The sequence below is a fragment of the Peromyscus leucopus genome, chromosome 19, assembly GCF_004664715.2.
Source record: "Peromyscus leucopus breed LL Stock chromosome 19, UCI_PerLeu_2.1, whole genome shotgun sequence".
In the NCBI taxonomy this organism is placed as follows: domain Eukaryota; kingdom Metazoa; phylum Chordata; class Mammalia; order Rodentia; family Cricetidae; genus Peromyscus; species Peromyscus leucopus.
In genome coordinates, this window is record NC_051079.1 from 55,562,586 (window position 1) to 55,577,644 (window position 15,059).

The window sequence follows — 15,059 nt, forward strand, 5'->3', positions numbered from 1 at the left end:
AGGTCTGTTTCCATGGGAACTAGAAGGGAAAGGGATGGTAGTGCAGTAGCTAGACTGCTGTTAAATTTCAATGGTAGTCTCTGTCCTCTATAAAACCCACTTTGCCCAAGTTTAGAGATAGGCCAGGAGAGTCCTCGTATCTCTATAAATGTACCCACATTTATCTGTAGGGGAGGGAGGGGGAATAAGAGGAAGCTCTGAAAATATCCTTGCCAATATTTTCTTTTTCCTCCAGGAAACCATTTTTAGGTGTTGGTATAAGTTATTTAAAAACTGTCTTTAGCTATTATTTTTTTGTGTGGTTTTATTGAACATAATAACATGTTTTTATTCAAAGGAAGCGTGGAGATGAGTCATTTCAAGTAGGAGAGAGTGATTTCTCTGATGTAGGGAACCCCTTGTAGTTCGTTAGTCATTATGCATTGAATAGTGGCTGGCTCTCTAGGTTAGAATGGGAAGGAAAGCTAGGTAGGGCCTCAAGGGACATGTGAGGGGCCAGGTTACCAGAGTAGTCACATGACCTAGATGGAGAGGTTTGGGTCAGCAAGAAGAAAAAAGTAAACCACCAATACTGACATATGTAAGTAACTATTTGATGATAACACTGTTACATCCTAATAAAGGCAGGCCTTGGGTTTAACCTCGAGTACTTCTCATCTAATGAGAGCCCTCTTTAGCACATACCCCTTCATTCTCTTTTTATCATTTCCTCCAAACAACCAGCAACCCCTTATGCTTTGACATCAGTCTTAAACATTTACCTATTTGTTTTTTTCCTATTTCACTCATTTTCATTGCTATTTATTTTGTTTAAAAAATCGACATAAACAAATTAGAGTTTGGGTGATTACATAGGTACTTTGATATTTGGAAAGCCCTGGGGCGCGGGAGAGGGTTGTGGTGAAAAGTAGCCACAGGTAGCTTCCCTGTGAGCTATGAAAGCTGTTCTTTATGGGTGTCATTTGAGAGGCCGTGTTTACTTTTCTAAACCGCAGGAAGAAGGGAAATGGGAAGACGTGGCTGGACACTGTAATAAAGTCTCCTTCCATCCACATGGCTCCTGGTCTCTCCCTTACCTGCCTCTTCATTCTGGCTACCCGGGGCTTTGGATCTTCTGGTTTCTAGCTGTAGAAGTTCGCTGGGGAGTAAGAGTTAAGTCATTTCTTATGTGTTGACTTTGTGCATGTGGGAGGGTGGTGGGGGAGAGTAAAGGTTGGATTTTGGTAGGTTAAAAAGACAGAACGGAGGGTGGCATAGTTTTAAATTTTTAAAAAGTGTGTGTGTGTGTGTGTGTGTGTGTGTATAGTGTGTGTGTGTAGTGTGTATGTAGTTTGTATGTGTGTGTGTATGTGTGTGTGTGTGTGTGTGTGTGTGTGTGTGTGTGTGTGTGTGTGTGACTTGTGCACAGGCACCCACAGAAGAAGCAGATCCTCTGGAAGAGCAGCAAGTGCTCCTAACTTCTGAGCCATCTCTCCAGGCCCGAGTTTGAAATGTAGAGGAAGCTGGCTGTCAGACGAGGAAGGTCCGCGTTGGTGTGGCTAATGTGTGATTTCAAGCTTTAGATTTGGTGGTAGTTGTCTGTTGCTTCTGGAGCTCCTGTTGGCATCTGGGAATTGTGTTGCTCAGGTCCGGTTATAGATGCATTAAGGCAGACATCATTAAGTGTTGAGCATTGCATGTGTGTAGCAGCCTCTTGCTGGCTTGAGCACACTTAGAAATGCAATGGCCCCTTCTAGCTGCTTATTAGTGCTTCTGTAGCTTGGTAAGGTGCAGGTGCATGCCACTGGTGCATGAGAGGCTTCTCTGACCCTTCCAGGCCTTGTGTGGAAACACAGATGCTCTTCAAGATAGACAGACATTCACAGCTCCTCCACATCCAATCTTCTAGGAAAATAAGAGACCTATCAATATTTCCCTTTAGATATGTGGAGTCAGGGCACCTCATCAGATGGTTTGGTGTGAAAAGGCTTCTCACAAGTGTAGCTAGCATTCACTGGTGTAAGTCATGGCCAGTGAGAGCTCTTATGTGACATCTTGGGCCAGTTGCTGCTGGTATTAGCTCTGGAGCCAACCTTAGATGGTACCATTTTGTGGTGTAGCATTTAAACATCCACTTAATCGCTCATCTCTTTGGATTTCTGTGACCTGATTAAGTTGTTCCACCAGTGGAGGCTGTCCTGGTTTTAGAACTTGGTATGCCTCAAATGATGGCATGCAAGAGAGAGGGGGAGGAGAAGGGAGGAGGAGAGAGGGAAAGGGAGGGAGGGAGGGACAGAGGGAGGGGGAGGGAGGAAGGGAGATGGAGAGGGAGAGGGAGAGGGAGAGGGAGAGGGAGAGGGAGAGGGAGAGGGAGAGGGAGAGGGAGAGGGAGAGAGAGAGAGAGAGAGAGAGAGAGAGAGAGAGAGAGAGAGAGAGATATTAAGCAATGCCTCACAAGTATGGGGCACATATAGGTATGGGGCACACAAATACACACTACACATACACCCCCCACACACCTGCTGATCAAATTTTTTTTTTTGATCAAATTTTTTATACTCCATTTTTGGTTGCTTTGCTCTAACAATCCACCAGTGTGCAGAGAAACATTTACCATAGGCCAGGCTAGACCTTGTAAATGGTCAGAAGTCATCTATGCTGGATAACATGGATGTATGACTGGATGCCAGATGAGCAATGGGCAGTCTGGAGTTGACCCTGGTGAGGAGGGGGCAGCCTGGAGTTAACCTTGGTGAGGAGGGGCAGTCTGGAGTTGACCCTGGTGAGGAGGGGGCAGCCTAGAGTTGACCCTGGTGAGGAGAGGGCAGCCTGGAGTTGACCCTGGTGAGGAGGGGGCAGCCTGGAGTTGACCCTGGTGAGGAGGGGGCAGCCTGGAGTTGACCCTGGTGAGGAGAGGGCAGCCTGGAGTTGATCCTGGTGAGGAAGGGGCAGTCTGGAGTTGACCCTGGTGAGGATGAAGGCAGTCTGGAGTTGATCCTGGTGAGGAGGGGGCAGCCTGGAGTTGATCCTGGTGAGGAGGGGGCAGCCTGGAGTTGACCCTGGTGAGGAGGGAGGCAGTCTGGAGTTGACCCTGGTGAGGAGGGGGCAGCCTGGAGTTGACCCTGGTGAGGAGGGGGCAGTCTGGGGTTCACCCTGGACTTTGGGCTCTGGGACACTCCTTCCCTGTTTGAGAGGTTGGTAGAATGTCTTCTTTGTACCGTTCTGTCCTTGGGTACTTGGGAAAGCTTGAGGAATGCAGGCGAAGGCCTTAGAAGAGCTAGCACTTCACACAGACCCCGAGTTGATGAGGGAAGAAGAAGGAGAGAAGGCACATGAGTCTACAGTGACATTCCTGACAAGGAGATTAAAACCTCACTTAGATCCTCTTTCCAGTGGTGCTTTCACATTGTGATATTTTGGTATAAAAACATGAAAAATTGGGTATCAAGAAGCCTTTTCCTTTTAAAGGCAAAATTCTTCCTTCTCTTCCACACATTTCATTCCTAATCCTTCACCCACACATCTTCCCCGATTTCATACCCTGTCCTCTGCTTTTCGCCTGTTGTTAATTTTAGCCGACATAGGATGGTTTTGAGCTTTGATTCTTGTCTATTGAGAGCTTTAAAAAAATCAAGAGACATCAACTGACAAACCATGAAATGAAAAATGATTTTGCATCCGTTTGGGTTACATATGGACTGGAGGTGGACGTATCAGGTCACTTTCTCCAAACCCTGATTTGTAAGTCATTTGCTGAGGAAGTTCGTAGTCACCGGAGGACTGTGATTCCATAGAACTTTCTGGATATTAGTGCTTCATACTTACTCTCTGTTTAAATGTATAATAGTTCATAGGGCAGATGTCATTATTTGTGTTTTATAGCTGAAGTAATGGAGGCTACAAGTCAGGGTGGGCATTAATTAAGTGCAAAGTCTCACTCACACTTAGAATGAGACAAACACAGGTAATTCTCTTCTCTGGCTCATTGTGTGTGAAGCTTTTGTGTTTTTTTGTTTTTGTTTTTCAAAGATTTATTTTATATATACAGTGTAATGTGTGCATGTATCCCTGCAGGCCAGAAGAGGGCACCAGATCTCATTACGGATGGTTGTGAGCCACCATGTGGTTGCTGGGAATTGAACTCAGGACCTCTGGAAGAACAGCCAGTGCTCTTAACCGCTGAGCCATCTCTCCAGCCCAAGCTTTTGTGTTTTAAATGGTGAAGGGCCCAGAGCCCACCCAGGATCGCTCCAGGGTTTGAATCCTCATGGTGATTAGCCTTCTTCACTATGGTGCCCTTGGTATTTCTACAGTGGATGCTGGGCCGAGGCAGTAGAGAGAAAAGATGATTCAGGAGTTAAAGATAGGGTTCAGGGCAGTCCAGCTCGGATTTATGGGGCCCCTGCTATATTCTGGTCTCCATGGTCAGTGCCCGGGATAGTTAGAAGATGTCCAGGAGCACCTCCCCAGACAGATGAGGCAGAAAAACACAGGTGTCTTGTGTATAGAAGCCGGCTGTGTTTGCTCACTTCGGTCTTCCCAGCACCTAATGTAATTTCCGGTCAAAGTAATGGCCCCACAAATTGCTGATGAAATACTGTATGCACAGAGCCTTTGTGGTGGTCAGAGAGCAGGACCTATATCATGGGCCAGGGATAGTTGTCTGTCGGGGCCTGTTGTGAGCAGCTCGCTCGGCAGGGAGGGCAAACAGCTTACTGGTCCATATTCTCCCCGAGTCTTACAAGGAACGGGGCGCTCCCCCCCCCACTTCGCACTCAATGTTAACTGTTCTCTGACCTTTCATTTGCCTGCCATGCCCATCTTAAGTCAATTTTATCTGAAGAAAAATTTCGTCGGGGATAAGGACTGTCCTAGAGGCTGGAGGTAGGAGCAGAGCCTTGAGCGTGATGGAAGTGACAGTCTCACACAGCTCCGCTCTGCACCCACAGTCCAAGTGGTTGTGACAGGTCACGTGATCTTTAAAGGGCCCTTTAACCGAGGACTTCCTGACTCTTTGGTGAGCCCAGACCTTTCCCCTTGCTCATGTGAGCATTGTAGGCATGCCTACACGAACAGTAGGAAGTGGAGATCATGTCTGTATTCCGTTTCCTAGAGAGCAGGTCTGTACTGCTGTATAATCCTTACCTTTAGCCTCCCAGGCACCTTCCTCACTGGGCCAGCTTCTTCCTTGGGTCATCCTGTGCAGAATGTGTTGAAGTCTGGACCTGTATCTAAATCCCTGGCTCTGGTCCTGGCTTTGTATACATCAGCATGCTAACTTTTGATGTATTTCCTACATCCTGTGAACCTCTGGAGTATTCTCATTCATGAAGTGAAGGGATCAGGTGGATGGCTCCATATGGCTTCCTCTGCTCCTGGATCACGAGACAATAATTAGACCTATCTATTCATAAAGGACAGTTTTATTTTTTCATTTGTTGGCAGCCCCCCCCCATTTATTTTAAAATTGGAGTTGAGCATCAGACCGCACCTTACTTATGTTTTACCCAGCACTGTGTTTGCCGTAGCAACCTTTTAAGGAATATCATAATAATTGCTTTTGTTGCTTGCAGCTAATCCGTGTGTTTGAATCCAAGGCTATATATTTTGCACCTGCTTCCTGAATTGTTTGCCTAAAGGAGGTGCTACTTAATTCTGAAGATATACTCAGTGCTTGTTGAGCTACCCCAAGCTACGATAGCTTTGAGATTGTAATACAAAAGCTGATCGCTGTGTCATACCCCCAAGTCACAGAAACGAAAGTGCCACGAATCATTCCTGGCACTCCCCTAGTGGCAGGCACCTGCTTCTTTGACTAACTCAACACCTGTGCGGAGCCTCTGTGGTTCTACACCACATGCATTTCATGCATGTTTGTCTGTCTCCTTTGGCCAGGCATGTAGCCACAGGGGAATATTCAGACTGGAAAGGATCTTGAATTTCACCTCCCCAGTTTAGAAATGAGGAAATGGGAGTCTAGACAGGCCAAGTGACTTGACCAAGTCTGATAAATGGGACCGGAGTTCAGGAGTGGGTACTTGCTGTGTTTTTCTTAAATGAATATCACTCCTCTCTCTCCTCTCTCTCCTCCATCCTCTCACTTCCTCCCTTGTCTTTCTCCCTTCCCCTCTCCCTCCCCTTCTTCCTCCTTCTCTTTCTTCTCCTCCTCCCTCTGCCCTCTTTTTCTCTCCCTTCCCCCCTGATCTTTAGTTGGGTTGGCCCTTGTTCAAGTCTCCCCCATCTGCCCGTTGGGGAGAGGATCTAAGAGATTGTAGATGTGAACCCCTCAGCTTTCTTTTTCTCACATCTGCCTCAATCAGCATCCTTAGCCACACCGGATTTAAAGGAAACAGTATTGGAGATGTTCTGGTCCTGTCATGGTAGGATTCTCCAATAGTTTTCAGTCTGGCAACAGTGGCTCAGGTTGCTGAAGCTGAGAGGCACCTCATCAGTTTTTTGGTGTTATTTTTTTTCTTCCTGGAACTTCTCTGGTGGGAGCGAGAGGTCATTAGACACGGGCCAGCCAGGTCCTGGACTCTGAGGCTCTCGGTGGCCTGGAGCTCTCTGTTGCTTAGTCTAGCTGTCACCTAGGTAACTGACACTCTGCCAGTGAAACAGTCTGTCCACAGTGAAAGGAAATAAAAACACAACCCTGGCGTTGACTCTTTGTATGCTACAAATATTTTTTTTTTGAATGTTACTTGATTTCGAAAGAAAGGATTTACCACTTCTCTATTGGGCTTTGGCCCTGTGCCCACTGTATGACCTTCCTGCTTCCTGGATTGCAAGTCTGTTTTTATCATGGATATATATATATGTATTTATGAAAGCTAAAAGCAAAACGAAGTAAAGTTTTCATTCTTGAATGATTCCCAGGAGGACTGTATTTCACATAAGTTTTTATGAGCAGCTAGCAAGGCAGACTTATTCTACAACTTACTCAGTTCGTTTTTGGGGAGTGTTGATGTTTTTTAAGAATGTCCCTTCCTGTGGGGGTGTTTTTCCATTGGGTATGCTCTATTTCCGTAGTTACTGTTGCTTTGTTTTGGAGGTGCTTCGAGACGCTCAAGTTCGGTACGAAGTTATTTCCTGGTTAGTCCTCCCCATCTTTCCAGGATAAATAGAGCGTCTGAGCAAGCATGAATGTGTGTGTGTGTGTGTGTGTGTGTGTGTGTGTGTGTGTGTGTGTGTGTGTGTGTGTTGGCAATGGGCTTTCTATAAAGGGTGTGATCTTGTATGTGTGGCTCAGGCTGAGCCTGTGACCTTTTGTACTCGGTAAGTCCCCTCCCACCGGGATTATTTTTATCAGGCTTAAGGCATTTAGATAGAGAGAGCTACCCCAGGTTCAGAAGCTGGGGAGAACAGGACAAGAGACACGTGTAAGTCACAGTTGGGCTAGTTAGCCTCTGAAGGTAGTTTTTTTTGTCTTTCTCTATAGTCTTGATAAATGGGAGTAGACATTGGACTCCAGTCAGCGGCCTCTAAAGGTCTTTACTGGATAGGACACTCTGAATGTGACCACAGTAGCCCCACTGCTCAGACACCCCTTGCTGTGGATATCACTCTATGTAAATAAAACACTGATGGCCAATGACCAGGCAGGAGGTAGGTGGGACAAGGAGAGAGGAGAATTCTGGGAAGCGGAAGGCTGGGAGAGAGAGACTGCAGCCACCGTGAGGAGAAGAGCATGTAGAGACGCCGGTAAGCCACCAGCCACGTGGCAAGCTATAGATTTATAAAAATGGGTTAATTTAAGATAAAAGAACAGTTAGCGAGAAGCCTGCCATGGCCATACAGTTTATAAGTGATATAAGCGTCTGAATGATTATTTTATAAGTGGATTGTGGGGCTGCGGGGCTTGGGGAACCTGGAGAGAAGCCCTCCAGCTACAAATGGCGCCCAACGGCTCGAGTTTCCACCTTAAACCTGAGAATATTTAATAACCAATTCTAAACAGAGCCAAAACCAGGTTCCTGCTTCTTGTCTCATATGAGCAGCTAGACGCCGCAAAACGCAGGTTTGAACACTGGCGGGTTCCTGGCGGGTGTGTTTGACCGGCAGTATGGCGGAAATGAGGCATCTGCCAGCGTCAAATTAAGCTGTGTGGTAGATTTAGTCTTTACTAGTATTTAAAAAAAAAAAAAAAAGAGGTTTCTGGGCTACATGCTGCTTTGATAAAAGCTTAGACCCACTATTTCTGAGACTTGATGACTCCCAGAGCTGGCGGAAAACGTACCACTGCCATGTTGGGAAGCTGAAGTGGGCGGAGCCAGCAGCCACAGCGCCGTTTCAGGCTTACAATGGTACAGTTTAAAGCAATAGGCTCAAGGCTCAAGGTAATATAAAACATAAGCCACATAAAGATGGCTACCACACAGAGAATCTGGATTATGTTCTCTTTGATATTCATAACTAAAGAAAAACATTTGATTACAAAACCTGTTGAGTTATGCCAAAATGTATATTTTAAAGGTACCTTGACTTCAAAATTTGGATATAAGGATATGTTACTTTGGAAAAGAGGTTCTGCTTTTGTTTCCACAGAAAGCCAGAGGCTGTGGACTTGTTCCAGATTAAGATACATCAGGTTTCACCAGCCAAGACCCCCTGAAAGGTCTCCGATGACACCATGGCCCAGATGATCCAACATCCAGACCGGTTTCAAGGCAACTGGTTCACACAATACAGCCTCACGGACTACCCCATAGGTCTAAAATTTTCTTTGTATCCCCATAAGATACAGCGCCCCCTCCAGCAGGAAGTAGTAAGAGATGCTACGCCCAAATTCCCAAATATACCAAGCTGGCTTTAGAGGTGGAATTGGCTCACTCCCCCTCTAAACCCAGACATATTGCTTTAAAAAAAAATGGTTAAAAGATTCTTGTGTCCCAAATCAGAAGAGCCCTCTGGTGTGGGACAGAGAAAAACCAATATTTTTATTTAAAACAGGTTGATTATAAATGTGATCTCTTTCTAAAAAAAAGAAAAGGGGATATAATATAGATATATAGGAGGATATGGAGATGATAAGATAAAAGGGTAGATTAATGAACCTACTTTTAAAGAACAACTTGTTTAAAATGTTTTACATTGGTATAGATTTTAGTTTATGTTTAAAATGTTTTACATTGGTAAAAATTTTAGTTTATTAATACAAACTTGAAGTTAATTTTGTTATACTGTATATATATATTTCTATTCTTGTTTGAGGTATTATGTTTAACTCATTTAAAATTGTAATGGATGATTAAAAATAGATTAATAATCAGTCATCTATGATAATCATATTTGTAGCCATGTTAGTTAAGTCTTCTAGGTATACATAGATATATTTCAGATAGATAGGTAATCTTCAAACACTTCATAGACCTAGAGAATATGGCATTTAAATAACTTAGAATTCTGTTGACGTGAGACACAATTGCTCCTGGCTGCACCAATTGATCCCGAGAGAATGTTGGGCTTCTAAGACATTTCCATTTGGAAGTTTGTCTTTTTGGCACAAAATGGCCTACTGGGCAAAGAACTGCCCTTGCCTTGACGGCTGACAGTACAAATGCAATGCTGTCCTTTCTGGACAAGCGGGACACAAGGAAAGCGACCACTGTACTCTGCCAAGACAGGGTAAGATGGTCTCTCAGAATTCCTGCTTCTGAAAATGGTCTGTCAGATACTCTAGGCCTGTAGCCAATTTGAATGCACCAACAATGCTGAGAAACATCAGGTGACTGTCCAGGCTGCCAGCTGTCTTGGTCTACTCTTGCAAGATTCCCGAAGTTGCTTGCATCCGTCTACCATTTCTCAGGTACCATTATGTTCCTTCTCAGGTCTTTGATGTGGTTGAAGGCTAGATAGTCGTAATTTCCTCAGTTATGATAAAAGATAAGTTAGCTATAAAACCTTAAACTCACAAATATAAGATAGATAGGACATCTTCTTTAATATTGTAACTATAATTCTTGCTCGGTAATTGTTTTGTTATATGTAATTTTACCATGTTAAAGTTAAAACCTTCCTTTTTAAAAAAAGAAGAAAGGGGAAGTGCTGTGGATATCACTCTATGTAAATAAAACACTGATGGCCAATGACCAGGCAGGAGGTAGGTGGGACAAGGAGAGAGGAGAATTCTGGGAAGCGGAAGGCTGGGAGAGAGAGACTGCAGCCACCGCGAGGAGAAGAGCATGTAGAGACGCCGGTAAGCCACCAGCCACGTGGCAAGCTATAGATTTATAAAAATGGGTTAATTTAAGATAAAAGAACAGTTAGCGAGAAGCCTGCCATGGCCATACAGTTTATAAGTGATATAAGCGTCTGAATGATTATTTTATAAGTGGATTGTGGGGCTGCGGGGCTTGGGGAACCTGGAGAGAAGCCCTCCAGCTACAACCCCTCTTTAAATCAAGAGGGTAAGAGCTGAACACAGCATCTCCACCTACTGTGTAGCACTTGCAAGTTCAAGGCTTGGGTGGGGTTTATAACAAATATTTGCTGAACTCTTCTCTGTGCACCCAGTTACCTCGTGCGAGAACAGTATTTCGGAAGCATTGTGTGAGTCCATTACTTTCATTCAGTCACTCAAAATACTCATTCGGTGTTTCTCCACTGGGCAGGCAGTGCTGTGTGTGCTGAGGAGGTTTGGAGAGTGAAATAGTCACTGCCTTTGTCCTCATCAAACTTACAGTGCAGTAAGAGAAATGTGTCCTGGGATCAGGACACCTGTGTGGTGTAGACTGCGCAAGGTACTGGGAAGCCGGACGAAGGGCTGTAGGCTGTGTAGCCGGGCTCTGATCTCATCATAGGCATTTTTCTCATATGCTCTTGGCTGTTTGCAAATCATCTCTAAAGGACTTTCTATTCATGTCTTCAACCTCCTCTATGTATAATTTTTTCCTGACATGTATTCTGGATCTTTCTCCAGGGTCTGAGGAGCATGTGTTTCCTCTCATTGTGTAGGTTGTCTTTTTGCTCCTAGTGGCTGTCTCAATAATGGACAAGATGGGCTCGGTTTGATATTACATCCATTTGTCAATTTTGCCTTTTGTTTCCTATGCTTCCAGGGGCATATAAAACAAAATAAAACCAAACAACAGGCAATATTAACAAACACCAAGCATTTCACAGTTCTCCCTGCACTACATTTGGGATTGATTTTTCTCTGGGGTGAGAGATGGAGGTCTAGTTTCATTCTTCTGAATATGAAGCTCCAGTTTTCTCAGCACTAGAAGAGACTAGTTTTTTCTTTAATGTGTGTTTTGGTGCCTTTGTTAAAGACCAGTTGGCTGTAAAATGTGCACTTTGGGGTTCTCTCTTTTGATGCATAAGTCAGCGTGCTGGTTCATGCTGGTGCTAGACCACTTGGCAGCATGTTCAGAATTTAAGTATATGGATGTCTCACAGTCTTTTGTTCACAATTGCTCTGTAACTGAATTGAGGATCTTTTAAAGATTCTGTTTTGGTGTGTGTATGTTATGGGTTTGTGGATGTCCAAAGAAGTCAGAAGAGACAATTGGATACCTTGGTGTTGGGGTTACAGGGAGTTGTGAGCTGGGAACTGAACTTGGGTCTCTTGGAAGAGCAGCAAATATTCTCAATTGCTAAGCCACCTCTCCATACCTGGATTTAGGATCTTTTGTGGTTACATATGGATTTAGAATTATTTTACCTTCTTTAGAAATTATGATATTAGTATTTTCATGGGTATTATATTTAATCTGTAAGTCATGTTGAATAGTATGATCATTTGGACAATAGTAATGCTTCTAATCCATGAACATGGTCTATCTTTCCAGGTTTTTTTCGTGTGTGTGTGTGTGTGTGTGTGTGTGTGTGTGTGTGTGTGTGTGTGTGTTCACTTCAATATGCTTCATCAGAGTTTTGCGACTTTATATTGTAGAAATTCTTACTTTCTTTGTTAAATATATTGCTTCATATGAGGTCCAAGCTCTAATGCCAGGAACGGAGGAGGGTCATGAAGGCTGAGAATTTGAAGAGATACAAGAAGTTTCAGGCATATAAGGCATACTTAATTCACCAGCCTGGGGGCCCCTAGTCAGGTATGTAGCTAGAGTTTTTCTGGTCCTGCATGGCCCACAGTCAGGACAAATCTCTCTAACCTGCCAGTCCCGCAGCAGCTCAGACCCAACCAAGTAAGCACACAGAGACTTATATTGCTTACAGACTGTATGGCCATGGTAGGTTTCTTGCTAACTGTTCTTATATCTTATATTAATCAATTTCTATAAATCTATACCTTGCCACGTGGCTTGTGGCTTACCGGCGTCTTCACATGCTGCTTGTCATGGTGGCGACTGGCAGTCTCTCCCTGACTCAGCCTTCTGCTTCCCAGAATTCTCCTCTTTCCTTGTCCTGCCTACTCCCTGCCTGGCCACTGGCCAATCAGTGTTTTATTTATACAGAATGATATCCGCAGCACAGGTTGCTGATGGCTGTCACCCAGGCACATGGTGTCATGTATGGGCCACATACAGGCACAAATAAGCACACACATACACACACACAGATTGATACACAGGTCACATGGAAGTAGACAAACACATGTAGAAACAAACGCACAGGCAGGCTGGCAAAGCTTAGGCCTCTGGCTTCAAGGCCATATTTATACAGAACTCACACAAAATGGCATTCTGTGAGGAATAGTTATATAACAGAGTACATCAGTGTTTACTTTTGGGGTTCCCCAGACATCTGGTGTTAGTCATTTTGTGCTGACCAGATGTCTACATCAGAGTTCCATCTTATCTAAACATAAACTGGCCCTTGCTGACTTCTGTAGGCAGAGTTTTCCTGTCCCGACCACCTGCTCCCAAATAACTGAAAACCACTTCCCAAATAATTGACTCAGAGATGTAATAGAAATTATATTATAGACCGAGCTATGCTTGGTCGATAGCTCAGACTTGTTACTACCTAACTCTTACATTTAAATTAACCCATGTTTCTTACCTGTGCTTTGCCACGTGGCTTGTTATCTCATTTTCTACATGTCCTGCTTCCTTGGCAGTTGGCTGGTCTGGTGTCTCCTCTGCTCTGATTGTGCCCTTCTTCCCGGTATTCTCCGAGTTTGATTATCCTGGCTGGCTACTGGCCAATCAGCTTTTTATTAAGCCAACCTGAGTGATGACTCTTCACAGTGTACAAAAGGATTATTCCACAGCATTTCCCCCTTTTTGCTAATCAAAAAAAGGTTTTAATTTTAACATAGTAAAATTATATACAACAAAAACAGTTATTAAGTAAGAATTACAGTTATAATATACAGTCTATTTGTATTTGGAAAAATTAAAAAAAATACTCTATTATCTATATTATCTTTGTGAGTCCAAAGTTTTGTACTCAGTTTATCAGTTATCATAACTAAAGAAAACTATAACTATCTAGTCTTCAACTCCAAAGACCCTACAAGGGTGAAATGTTACCTAGTGACAGGGACCTCAGACTGCCTGGACAGTCAACTGAAGTTCCTCAGCAATGTTGGGGCATCCATCTCTGGCCTACAGGCCTAGCATAACTGACAGACTTTTCTGAGAACAGGGGATTGTGAAGGACTGTCCTACCTTGTTTTGGGAAAGTTTGGCAGTCACCTGTTTTGCATTAACACTAGCTTGGTCCCAGTTTGAACCAGATTTGTCGTCACAATCGTGAAAGGGGCAGAAGGGCGTCTTGCTACTACGGACTTTTTTTTCGCTGATAAGTAAGAAAGAGACATAACTTCATATAGGAGGTTTTCTGATGCCCCATTAACAATCTTTCCTTTGATGAGTAGGATTGGTGCTGCTAGGAACAGACTGTCATCACTAGTCCAAATAAAAAAATATCAATTGAGGATGAGTTAAAAGCATATTTAAAGTGAGATATCTTCTGTAGGTATTCGTGCATTGAAAGTAATTGTGAAAGATCGTATCATATGCCATAATTATGGTTTGTGAACCAGATATTGCGGGAAATAAAGACCTCGATAGTAAACACTTGACTGGTAAGATTGTTGAAATAACTGATTAACAGATGATTTGATGATATAAAGCATAATAGATATGATTTTAAGTTTTGAAGAGGGACATGCATTAGGAGAGTGGAGCATGTGTTTTTAGTTGTTAAATGTTTGTTAATGTGTGTTTTGTGTGAAGATGAGTTAGAGGATTGTAGGATGATGAGTTCGATGATTATGGTAGAGATAGAGTATTATGAGAGGGAAGGATATTAGTGATATGAGCTAGACTGAGGTAGTTGGAGTGAATGTATCTGATAGAGTGAGATGGGTAGTACAGAAATATAAGATGTGCGTTACGTTTAAGGTCTTGAGCTATGCCGTACAGCTGATATCCTAGAGTATTCATTCACCTGAGAAGAGCGCAGGATTGAACTATGGTAAAGAACTCCAGGCTGGCGCAGAAATGTATACTCTACAGAAGCATAGTCCACAACTGGAGCAGTGGTATAAGCTTACCACACAGTAGCTGGATTGAAAGAATGCTCGCACCATTTGGCGCCGCATATTATACAATTATATATTAAGTTCAGAGCTGAGTGAGATACGAGCACAACACTCCAGCAAGAGTAAGAAACGATGTATAAGAGTAAGAATAAAACTACGAATTCGACACTAATTAGAAATTGGTAGTCATGAATTAAACCATGATATGCAATACATAATCCAAATTAAGAATTTTGAAGAATAAATAGTTATGTAGTTTTTTTTTGAATATAAGTATGATTCTTAATACTATCTGTCATATTCTGTAGAATTATTCTATATATAATCTCTCGTCATTCTATTATGTCGTCTATTGAAGAGATTTTTATTAGAAAGTTTATAACTGACTTATTGGTAGTTTTTTTTAAATGTTTTTGATAAAGATTCTAGTTATTTTAGTGACCGAGTTCGGAATATATATGACTCTGTAAACCACACGTCGTTCTAAAAGCAAAGAGAATAACTTAAGCGATCAATAATTCAATTATTTTATATTAAATATGAGCATAGTTTCTAGATTACTTCCTGGATTATTTTGGACGAGACTGGACTCAACGATCAAGGACATGGTTCCGCTGCACTGAGCAAA

At 43.2% G+C, this 15,059-nt stretch overlaps 1 protein-coding gene across 1 annotated transcript in view; it reads left to right on the forward strand.

Moving 5' to 3' along the window:
• The first annotated feature begins 289 nt into the window (after window positions 1-289).
• Ldlrad4 (low density lipoprotein receptor class A domain containing 4) overlaps window positions 290-15,059 on the forward strand; it is a 250,223-nt gene continuing 235,453 nt past the window's right edge. Inside the window, exon 1 of the mRNA XM_028864663.2 lies at window positions 290-1,151. The gene's annotated coding sequence lies outside the window, so the exon portion shown is untranslated. The remainder of the gene's footprint in view (window positions 1,152-15,059) is intronic.